The sequence below is a fragment of the Bombina bombina genome, unplaced genomic scaffold, assembly GCF_027579735.1.
Source record: "Bombina bombina isolate aBomBom1 unplaced genomic scaffold, aBomBom1.pri scaffold_576, whole genome shotgun sequence".
In the NCBI taxonomy this organism is placed as follows: domain Eukaryota; kingdom Metazoa; phylum Chordata; class Amphibia; order Anura; family Bombinatoridae; genus Bombina; species Bombina bombina.
Genome location: NW_026512983.1, coordinates 146522 through 158690, shown reverse-complemented (window position 1 = coordinate 158690; position 12169 = coordinate 146522).

The window sequence follows — 12169 nt, the reverse complement described above, 5'->3', positions numbered from 1 at the left end:
TTGTGGAGTATTTGAACCTCAATTCTGTTGAGCTGAGGTTCACCTACGAATGGCACAGAACCAGTATCAATTATTTGGATGTCACTTTGACCTCAGATCGCTTGAACATAAGGGTCGTCTCCTCTCTCTTCCGTAAACCAATATCTGGAAATTCCATTTTACATACCCAAAGTAACCATCCTGGGCATGTTTTTAAAGGAATAGCTAAGGGACAATTTTTACGTGTGAAACGTAATTGTACCCTTGATGAGGATTTCAGGAGAGAGAGTGAGAAACTAAATAACAGACTAAGAGCTAGACACTACCCAGGGAAAGTTGTTGATAGAGCTTTCAGAGAAGTAGAAACAATTGATAGGAGTAATCTACTGATACCAAGAAAAAGAGAAAGTCTCACTGATAAACAGGGTACCCATCAGAAGCCTCTGTTCGTGACGGCATACTCTAACCAGTACTACCAAGTCTGTAATGTCATATGGAAGAACTTGTCTATCCTTAGAGGGGATAGACAATTGAGGAGTACCATAAGTGAAGGTTGCCAATTTGTCTATAAACGCAATATGACATTGGGCAACATTCTTTCTCCAAGTCTTCTTAGAACTAAACAGAGAGAGAGTTCATGGTTACACTTCAAGGGTACCTGCAGGTGTGGTAAACGTTCCTGTAGGTCCTGTGAATGTATCCATGTCTCTAGGAATTTTGTTTCTGCAACTACTGGAGAAACATTTGAAACAAGAGGCTGCATTAAGTGTAAGAGCAAATACGTGGTCTACCTGGTTGAATGTGTCTCTTGTAATAGACAATATGTTGGCAGAACCACGAGAGAGGTGGGAACAAGGATAAAAGAACATCTGGCTCATATCAGCAAGGAAAGAGCAGTTTCTGCCCTGTCAAGACATTTTTTGGAGGTTCATAATGGCGAAGTTGGCTCCTTCAGGTGGCAGGCTATTGAATTGATCCAAAAAACCCCTAGGGGGGGTGATAAATTCCAGATTTTGGCACGCCAGGAAATCTACTGGATACACAAATTGGGTAGCCTGCTGCCTGTTGGATTCAACTCTGAGTTTGACATTATAAACTATTGGAATAGGTGAAATCATTAGTCCTAATGTCCAATGTATCATATGGCTAGTTATAACACTATGATCTTTGTTAGTAATTTTAAGACTTGCACACCTGAATAATTTTCCCCTAGATTGCTTCCCTAAAATAGTTCAAGATTAAGTAGTTTATTACACTTTTTATCTTTGTCTGGTACTAAACATTAGGTGAATATTTAATCAATGTTGGGATACAAATAGGTAAACAAGCTAATTGGTATAGTCTATTAACTACCAATTTCAGATATACTATAATAGATATAAATAGCCATTTTTTATCTAGTGTTGGGTTTAATATTTTTGGTATATTTCTTATAAATGTGCATTTATGTGTATACATGGTAATAATTATTCATATGTAAGATGAATGCTACAAAATAACAGACCATACTTTGTATTAGGTTTGCACAAGAAATATGTGATGTGAGTGATGCACTGCTTTAATTTGATGTGTCTTTCTGATTGCACTGAGTAACAAATAGTTAACGAAAATGGGAGGTTTGAATCCTCCAATAGGAAGATACCATTCCATTTAAATGTCCTGCACAGCAGGTAGCTTTTAAGTTTATGACTACGGTCCCAGAGACCGAAACCGGTCAAACTTTTATTCCCATTTATTAACTTTTATAAGGAGCACTCGTCTATCTTATGGATTCACAATAAAGTTTTCTTTTTTACTCAGCTCTGGTGTCATTTTTAAGCTAAACACCAAGGAATATACTACTTTTTTTGATTTTTCATCGTGGAGTTCTGGGACTCCATTCTGCCTTTTATTCCCTGGTTTACATTGGATTGCTGGCTTATTTCTTACCCCTAACTTGGAGGGAGGAGCATCAGGGTTTGTGCAGCTAGCTACGAGACCTTTATTCATACTACTGAAAGACCGGCAGAGACGGCCCACAAATTCCTAGAGCAGCGCTGCAGTTACCGCGAGAGTTCCAAGGAGAGGAGCCGAGATCAACGGCACTTACATCGGAACGCAAGTATTGCAAGACGTTCCTTGGAAGGAGGAACCGCGCACAGCGCTACCCACTAGAGGGACGCCCAGGATCCGGAGCAGTGGCGGTGAAACCAAGTACGGTATTTGACAACATTTTAACTATATTGTGGCTCGATATTGATAGCTGTTGGCAGCTACTAACGATGTGCTTATTTGTGAATGCACTGCTCAAGTTTAACACAGCTCTTTGCGAGTACTGATATTGTTTCAAAGAGGTGAACAAAGTTAAACACATTTAAGCTCCTATTACATACTGCCAGCTATCGTTGAACTGTACAAAACCTGATAAATTACGTTTATTATATACCGCTTGATGTCTGTCTGCAGCGCTTTATGTATTTGAGTGTGCAACTGATTGCATTTGGTCTCTATTTGCTAGCTGCTGGTTGCAAAGGTAACGACCCTGTTTATAGCTCCCAGCACCCACCTGATTCGTCTAAGAACTTTTGGTCCACTATTTTTTGTTTTTTCATTTAAAGATCTATTATGCTGGTTTCTGGATCTTGGTCTATATCTTCTTCATATTCTGTGTTAATCTGTGCTGCAGTTTTACCGCCTTTAGGTGGTCTAAAAAATTTGGTCATGGCTGAAGGCTTGTTTTTTAGCGGCCATTTTTAACTGCGTAGAGTGCAGGGACCCCTTCTATCTTGTGAAAATGAATCTCTTTGAGCTTTTTCTCTAAAATGAGTTAAGGTGGTTTGTGGTTTCCACTATTAGCTGAATTTTAAAATATTTTTTTCTTGAATGGAGGCAGGCTAGTTTGCAGGTTTTTATGTGTTATTGTATCTCAGTCCAGAGATCAAAGTGAGGGAGTTCAACTCTATTAACAGGTATTGAGGTGTTTGTTCAGTTTTATATCTTTGTATAATTCTGTGCTCTTAGGGATAAATGTGCATGCGATACTTTCAAGGTTTATTACTGGTCCATGGTGTTTTAGGCATTTATAGGCTTATTGTGCAGGATTTTTTAATGAAAACATAACAGTCCTATATTTAAATACTGAGTTATCCAGCTAATCCGCAAATTGGAGAGGACAGCGTGTTTAATGGCGATGTTCCTCAGAATAGAAGTGAGTTGTGGTCCACACATTGTCTGTAGCATGACTGATTAGCTTGTTTGGCTTGCGGTATGGATCTTTGCCCTCTTGTCTATTCGACTCGCAGGGGAGCTTTATTGCCCGCTATAATCACCCAGGATCTGGGCTGGTATGTACTCACTGCGATTTGTGAAACTAGGTCACGTGGTGGGTATTTAGGCCACAAGTGGGGCCTCGGTTTAAAAGTGCCGATTCCGACTCCTGACTAACTTCGCTGAAAGCTGTCAGTTCCGTTAAGCTCGGAAACCGATAATCTGTGTTCGCTGAGGTACTGCTGTAACAGATTGTCATTGATTTTTCTTTTCACCACCTGGAGCTCAGAGACTAAGCAGCCATCTCTGAGCGTGATCAGGCTCCGCCCCACAAAAGGCCCTTTTAAGGGTAACTGTTAGATTAGGGTTTTTTTTATTTTGGGGTGTTTTTTTTTGTTTTGTTTTTTAAAACGGGGGTATTATTTTCGATAATTTAATTTGTTTTTGTAAGGGTACAATTTGTTATTTTCTGTATTGTTATGGTTTTTGTTATTTTCAGTTATCTTCATTTTTTTTAATTCTATGTAATGTTAGGGGTTTTTTGTAATGTAGATTTTTTTATTTTTTGTAATTTTTTAGTTTTTTTTAGGTAGTTAGTATCTTTTTAATTTTATTTAACTCTATTTTAATTGTGGTTAAGTTAGGGGGTGTTAGGTTAGGGGGCTTAGTCATTAGTTTAATACTTTGCGTTGTGGGGGGATGGTGGTTTAGGGGTTAATAGTTTAATTAGATACTTTGCGTTGTGGGGGGTTGGCGGTTTAGGTGTTAATAGGTTAATTAGGTGTTTGCGTTGTGGGGGGTTGGCAGATTAGAGGTTAATCGGTTTATTAGGTAGATTGAGTTGTGGGGGGATGGCGGTTTAGGGGTTAATAACTTATTAGTGATTGCGATGTTGGGGGATGGAGATTTATTGGTTAAAATATTTATTTAGTATTTTGATGTGGGGGGAAAGCAATTTAGGGGTTTTGACGTGTCTGTTTAATTTTCTTTTTCCGGCTTAGATTTTTACGTGTGAAATTAATATTTTATTTATTTTTTAGTTATGCATGCAATATGATATACTGGTGTAAGTTACTGGTGACACCAGAAATGTGTAGTTGTGCACATTTCTGAACCTCGCTAGTTTTTCCGACTTACGGCAGTTTATCGTATAGCGTGTTATGTGAGTCATCCGATGTGCAAGGTGAACTTATGGGCGGCGTGGGTCTCAGCAGTTGCGTTGAAAAATACGCCACATATGTAATTCCGCCCAAAGTTTAAACTATTCATAGGTACAAAAAAGAGTTTGTAAAACTCTTAAAACTAATAAGATTCTCAGAAGAGAAAATGTCTTAACTATTAGACTTACTTTGACTAGATCTAGAACAAAGATCTGAATGTCAGAGACCTTATAAGAAACTTGCAGATATTTTAATTCTGAAAATTCTGAGAAATACTGGCAAACGTTTATCACACCAGGAAAGAGAAAAAAATCAAACTAGTGAAAAAAGTAACTTGTTACAGGCTACCTTTCCTGAATAAAGGTCTCTACTATCTTGTCCAAAAGGTTAGTTTATGAATCAAGAGTTCTGTTTTTTGAGCCGTTAAACTGATAGGCCTGAAATAAAAGAAAATGAGAACTTAAAAAAAGAAGGATACTGACTCAGTGGTAAAAACAAAATAAGACGACTGAACATTTAATTTAGGTCTGTATAACCAGTTCTTCATGATCAAGCTGGAGCAAAATCATAATTACTGACTAGTGTTAGTGTTTGATTTTAACTATGACTCTGAGTTAAACAAGAAACCATAAGGTCTAAATGTTAACTACGTCATAGATTCACTAAGTTGTAGAAAACACCTTGAACAAGAAATGCTTCCTCCAGGATGAAGAAACTGTAAACATGCAATTTGCCTCACAAAAGTTGTCTCCTTAAATGTGAAATGAAGAACGAGTGCTGTACTCAGTTCAAGTCAAATTCAAGTGACTTCCTGTATTGTTAAGGAAACTAGAGATTCCCCTCCAAAATTTAAAATGTGCCACAGCAGTGACATTGTCTAACGTGAAAACACAGAGACAAGTGGCTCATTGAAAAAAAGGCCAAATCTAAGAAATAAGAAGATTGCACAGACATTTATTGGTAATCTCGACACATTAGGAAGCCAACTCCCTGCGCTCTCAAATCTCAGACTGTACTCCAACATGAGAGACTGACTTCTTTAGAACTTATAGTCCAAAAGGGACAAATAAAGAACACCTCCATTAGAGTGGAGTGGAGAATAAACCACCTGGACTGAGATTGTGGTTTTGCAGTCCAAAAGGATTACTAAGGAAACAGATTATAATACTTGCACTAGCAAGCCAAATTGATAAGGCTGATATAGAACATGCAAAGGAACACCCTCAAGATCATATTTACCCAAAACGTCCATACTTAGAGTAAAGAATGGAAGAGTGAACAAGCTGTTCAAACTTGGATCTGCATTGATCTGTAAGAGAAAGACACATGGTACAGTCTACAAAGAAATAAAACTCATAATTGAGAAAAAACAGAACTTTCTGAAAAAAGTGTATCGCCCACCATGCCTGTGAAGAGAACTGTAAACTGTTGTTAAAAATACAGTTAAAGGAAAAAAATAGAATCTGAACCAAAATACTTTCTTTAGAAATTGGACAACTGAAATACCCAGAGATCTAATAACAGACAAAGAAGCTCCCAGAAGCTATATAAAAAGTCTGGGAGCTATAGTAAGTTCCAAATAAAGAGGCACAAATAGAAAGAGTATCTTTTAAAGTACATAAATTAGGATCTGGTGGTGGTGCTAGAGGATAGGAATATGAAGGAAAGCATCCTTCAAATCTATTGTGAACATAAACCTTGATGGACTAGGGTAAAATGGACCAAACAGAATCCACCTGGAAAGCAGGAACTGTGAGAAACCTGTGTTTTGAGATCCAAAATAGGCTGTAAAGTTCCCTCTTTCTTACAAACAAGAACAAATTTGAATAAAATTCCAAAAATTAGAACCGGAAATATCAACTCCTAGGTTCCAGGTCAAGGCTGAGAGAAAATAAAAGACTCCTGTCCATACAGTATCTTTCAGAAAAGAAGCCATAATAACCTTCCTTGAAGGAAATGTTGCCCTGAAGCCCATACTGTAACCATAGTCAATTACAATTAGACTCCATAGATTCTGGACATACTGCGACTAGGCCATTAGAGAAAAGAATAACCTAATATCTACCAGAATAGAATATGGATTGGTATTACAAGTTATTTACAAGAGGAAGAAGGCTTCTCAGATTCTTTGTCCTTATTCCAAATAATGCTAGACTTCCAGACAGCTCTGGAAAACCTATAAATGTGTGAAAAAGAGGAAATGTACGTTCCTAAATTTACTAAGGAATGAAATTGGCTATAAAAATCAGTATGTAGACTTCCTGGCCTGATGAAAGAAGCTCCTACATCCTAAAGGTCACAGTTGAAATAATGGTATGTAACCAAGGAAAATAAAGCCTTACCCAGAAAAAGTAGATATAAGTCTACCATAAAGACCATGTGTACTGACCATGAATTGAGCCACAGAGCTCTTCTCTCTAAAAGTCATATTTTGCTGAGTTTAGAAGATTCAAAAGAATTTTGAAAACCGTCAACAGCAAAAACTTCTGAAACTAGATCAGACAGCTATGTCAAAGATGTTGAAAACAGAGAACCCATTTGTAGAAAACAAGATCTTTATAAGGAAAGAATACAAAATTCTTATCCATAGGGTCCCTGGACAAAGAACTATCGTCAAAGGGAATAGTGAATCATATTGTTAAAGTGGTAATTGTCACGTTTTACCTTGGAAAAGATTTTCTAAAGCTCTAAAATAAAAGCTGTAAACAGAGCATGTTTTAAATCTCAGAAAACAAAGTAAAGTCCAGGCGTGGCCTATTCCTAGAAAATAAATTCTGAAAATAATCTCCAGAATGAGAAATTCATCTAGAGAAGTAGAAAAAAAATCAAACCAAATTGCATGATAGATTTTGCTTCAGCTGGAATAATAGTATTTTTAAGTTAAAAATACTTAAAGCCTCTATTAGCAAATATGTAGCTAAAGACAGTTTCTTCCCACAGTGGCAATTCTGGGGTTATTAATGCACCCATAAAGGCACTTCTTAAAGGCATCAACTGTCACATGGGAGACGGACTGGGGACAGGAGTACACTGTGAAAGTGGTGTAAAAAAATCTGCTTGACCAAGTTAGCCATACACTGTGTCACCTTATATGAATCATACTATAAGCTACTAACCAGTGGCATATGAATCCCTATAAATTGCACAAAATCTTCCCAGGTCACATTCCTTTTGATGGGGAGATTGTGGGGAGGTGGGATACCCCCTCCATATCTGGTGGACCTGCCCTGTTATTAAGCCCCTCTGGAAAAGAACGGCACAATTATGTGTGAGTTTAAAACTCTCAGATATCTCTTAACATAGCATTGTGTTATTCTCTGCTCCACAATAGAGGAGTGTTTTAGACTGTATCAATTATGTTAAAACCATGGAGGAATATGTTTATATCTCGTATGATTTGGGAGCCCTGGGATGCAGTAAGTTATAAACTAACTGAAACTCACTAGAGCTTACCTCAATAGTGACATATATATCGAGGGAAAGGACTAGTGGGTGGACAGGGAAGTTTCACCCCCACTTTTTCTTTCCCTTTTACCCTGGAGAAGCAACCTATCTTTGATTAGCTGGAAGTATGTTTTAGGCAGCTCCTTACTTGGCATTTCTACATAAAAGACCGAAGCAAAGATGTAAAGTTCTACTGTGTCCAGTAAATTGAAATGCCTTACTTTGTCTGTATTTGCATTGTACTGTGTGGATAATCAATAAAAAATCTTATTTAAAAAAACAAACAAACAAACAAAAAAAAAATCTAAAGAGGCGATATTGGACCTTTATTCAAGTAACCAAGGGAGTGGTTGCTTCTGTTCACATACCTTTTCAAGGGGGTTTCTAACTGGAAAGTATTACCAAGCAGGGCTAAGATTATTACAGTATTTTGTCATCTTCTATGATGTACATAATAAATAGTAAAGGGAGTCATAATTTCCAACTCACATTTCTTGTCCCATATACATAGCACTCACGGATGTAATATAGTATAACAGTAATTATTGCTCTATTATTAAATTGTAACTTTCAAGAAACTAAAAACTGAAAATGTGATAAAAACACATAAATGGGAATTGTGAGAGGAATCATGAGGGAAAAGAGTAGGATTTCTACAACCGTGGTGTGTTGGTAGCACTGTGTTAACAAATTGTAGGGTACTGCAATAATTAGCATGGGGTTTAAAAATTACCCAAATTATGCTAGACCCAATTGTAAAACACATTCGGCTAGATTACGAGTTTTGCGTTATGCATGAAAAAGCCTCATAATGCTGCTTTTTCACTACCGCTGCTATTACGAGTTTACGTAACGCCACAAAAATAACCATCTCCGCTCAAATCCATAAGTTAAACCCAAACCCAGTAGTTAATCATATATCGATAACAAAAACATCCCCAAATCACTTCAAAAACATTACACAAAGTACACTTACACTCATACAAACACTCCACAATATTTATTTTTCAGATTTAAAATTTTCATGTCAAAATAGAACGGATCAAAGTTACGAGATCTCGGGTGTTTGAAAAAAAAAGGAACACAAATCCATTTTACATTGACTTACATAGACAGACCGGAACATACACTCATCTAGCTACATCTAACTACAAATATTATCGCATACATACACAAATCGATACATACAAACAATATACAGCACATTACCTACATAAAACAGATTTTTATTTTATTATGAAATTAACACGATTTAGCTACTTTTTCACACCAGAACATGACGTCACTCACTTTACGCTCAACACAAGTGTTAAATTTTGTTTCTCTTCAAATTTTTCTCGTCCATTGACTTCTATGGGGAAGACGTGCTCGTGCACGCGACCGGCATATTTACCTAATGCACGCAAAATGATCAGACTTGAAAACTCGTAATACCAGCGTTACAATTGTGGTACTAACTCATTCTTTCTTGCGTTAGTCCCGCTATGACAAATAGATCAAGAAATTACTATTTCCCTATGGAGTTATGGGTTTTACTTGTGTGATCACTACATCATCAAATTCTTAAAGGAAATTAAATTACACCAACTACAAATCACTATCACCAATACGAAATCTGTTTTAAAAATTACATCATATTTAAACGGACAGAAAATACATTTTTACATTTCATTATTCACAAACAGTAGCCAATTGTAAACACGTCTCATTTACCTCTATTATAACATTTCATTTATTATTTATATGCTTGGATGAACAGCATATCTACATAGGCTCAACACATGATCATTGATGGATGCACATACATGCCTTTTGCCATTGACTCATACATGTGCATTGATATTCAGGCAAAAAAACAACATAGAAACAATGAACACATTTACATCATACAACTACATTGGAAGGATTCTCTCTTGTTATCACGAAACATCAATTATGGATTTAGTGTCCCTTTAACATCATGATTCACTCATAATATAACTTTAGGAATTATGTACAATAATAACATTTCATTAGAACATATTAGAGCTGTCACCTTTTTGGAAAGAACAACAATGCTATACTGCTTTATAGAAATCAGCATATGTGGAAGAGAATCACAATACATACATAGATGTACATAACACGCATCACACAACAACAAAGCACACATTTATCTTTTTAATTAGCACACAAGAAGAATTTTTAAAATACAACACAATGAAGATTTGCTAACTAGACAGGCAGGTTGCTAATATGATGACGTCATTCGAAGCTTCAACCATACAGATTACAACATTGGGACTGTACCGCCCCTTTCAGAAGTTTCTCACTCAATACTTCATACAGGGAGTGCAGAATTATTAGGCAAATGAGTATTTTGACCACATCATCCTCTTTATGCATGTTGTCTTACTCCAAGCTGTATAGGCTCGAAAGCCTACTACCAATTAAGCATATTAGGTGATGTGCATCTCTGTAATGAGAAGGGGTGTGGTCTAATGACATCAACACCCTATATCAGGTGTGCATAATTATTAGGCAACTTCCTTTCCTTTGGCAAAATGGGTCAAAAGAAGGACTTGACAGGCTCAGAAAAGTCAAAAATAGTGAGATATCTTGCAGAGGGATGCAGCACTCTTAAAATTGCAAAGCTTCTGAAGCGTGATCATCGAACAATCAAGCATTTCATTCAAAATAGTCAACAGGGTCGCAAGAAGCGTGTGGAAAAACCAAGGCGCAAAATAACTGCCCATGAACTGAGAAAAGTCAAGCGTGCAGCTGCCAAGATGCCACTTGCCACCAGTTTGGCCATATTTCAGAGCTGCAACATCACTAGAGTGCCCAAAAGCACAAGGTGTGCAATACTCAGAGACATGGCCAAGGTAAGAAAGGCTGAAATACGACCACCACTGAACAAGACACACAAGCTGAAACGTCAAGACTGGGCCAAGAAATATCTCAAGACTGATTTTTCTAAGGTTTTATGGACTGATGAAATGAGAGTGAGTCTTGATGGGCCAGATGGATGGGCCCGTGGCTGGATTGGTAAAGGGCAGAGAACTCCAGTCCGACTCAGACGCCAGCAAGGTGGAGGTGGAGTACTGGTTTGGGCTGGTATCATCAAAGATGAGCTTGTGGGGCCTTTTCGGGTTGAGGATGGAGTCAAGCTCAACTCCCAGTCCTACTGCCAGTTTCTGGAAGACACCTTCTTCCAGCAGTGGTACAGGAAGAAGTCTGCATCCTTCAAGAAAAACATGATTTTCATGCAGGACAATGCTCCATCACACGCGTCCAAGTACTCCACAGCGTGGTTGGCAAGATAGGGTATAAAAGAAGAAAATCTAATGACATGGCCTCCTTGTTCACCTGATCTGAACCCCATTGAGAACCTGTGGTCCATCATCAAATGTGAGATTTACAAGGAGGGAAAACAGTACACCTCTCTGAACAGTGTCTGGGAGGCTGTGGTTGCTGCTGCACGCAATGTTGATGGTGAACAGATCAAAACACTGACAGAATCCATGGATGGCAGGCTTTTGAGTGTCCTTGCAAAGAAAGGTGGCTATATTGGTCACTGATTTGTTTTTGTTTTGTTTTTGAATGTCAGAAATGTATATTTGTGAATGTTGAGATGTTATATTTGTTTCACTGGTAAAAATAAATAATTGAAATGGGTATATATTTGTTTTTTGTTAAGTTGCCTAATAATTATGCACAGTAATAGTCACCTGCACACACAGATATCCCCCTAAAATAGCTATAACTAAAAACAAACTTAAAACTACTTCCAAAACTATTCAGCTTTGATATTAATGAGTTTTTTGGGTTCATTGAGAACATGGTTGTTGTTCAATAATAAAATTAATCCTCAAAAATACAACTTGCCTAATAATTCTGCACTCCCTGTATACGTAAACAAGAGTTTGGAAGATCTTCATTATTATAGCGATTTCAATGGGACAAGTACAATATTGACATCTCGCAAATCACTTATATATAGAATATTATAGATGTCAGTCGGAAGATCTTCATTATTATTTCGATTACAATGGGACGCGTAAAATATTAACATCTCACAAATCACTTATACAGTATATAGAATATTATAAATGTCAGCTGGAAGATCTTCATTATTATTGCGATTTCAATGGGACGTGTACAATATTGACATCTTGCCAATCACTTATATATAGAATATTATAGATGTCAGCAGTTACTTTATCGTTTAGAAACAATATTGCAGCAACATTGATCGATCTGATTCTATGCCATGTCTATGCACATTATACACAAGTATGCACTTTCATTCATGTTAGCGTGGACGTGTGCTTTTTACTATAAGATCACGTTTAATAAGT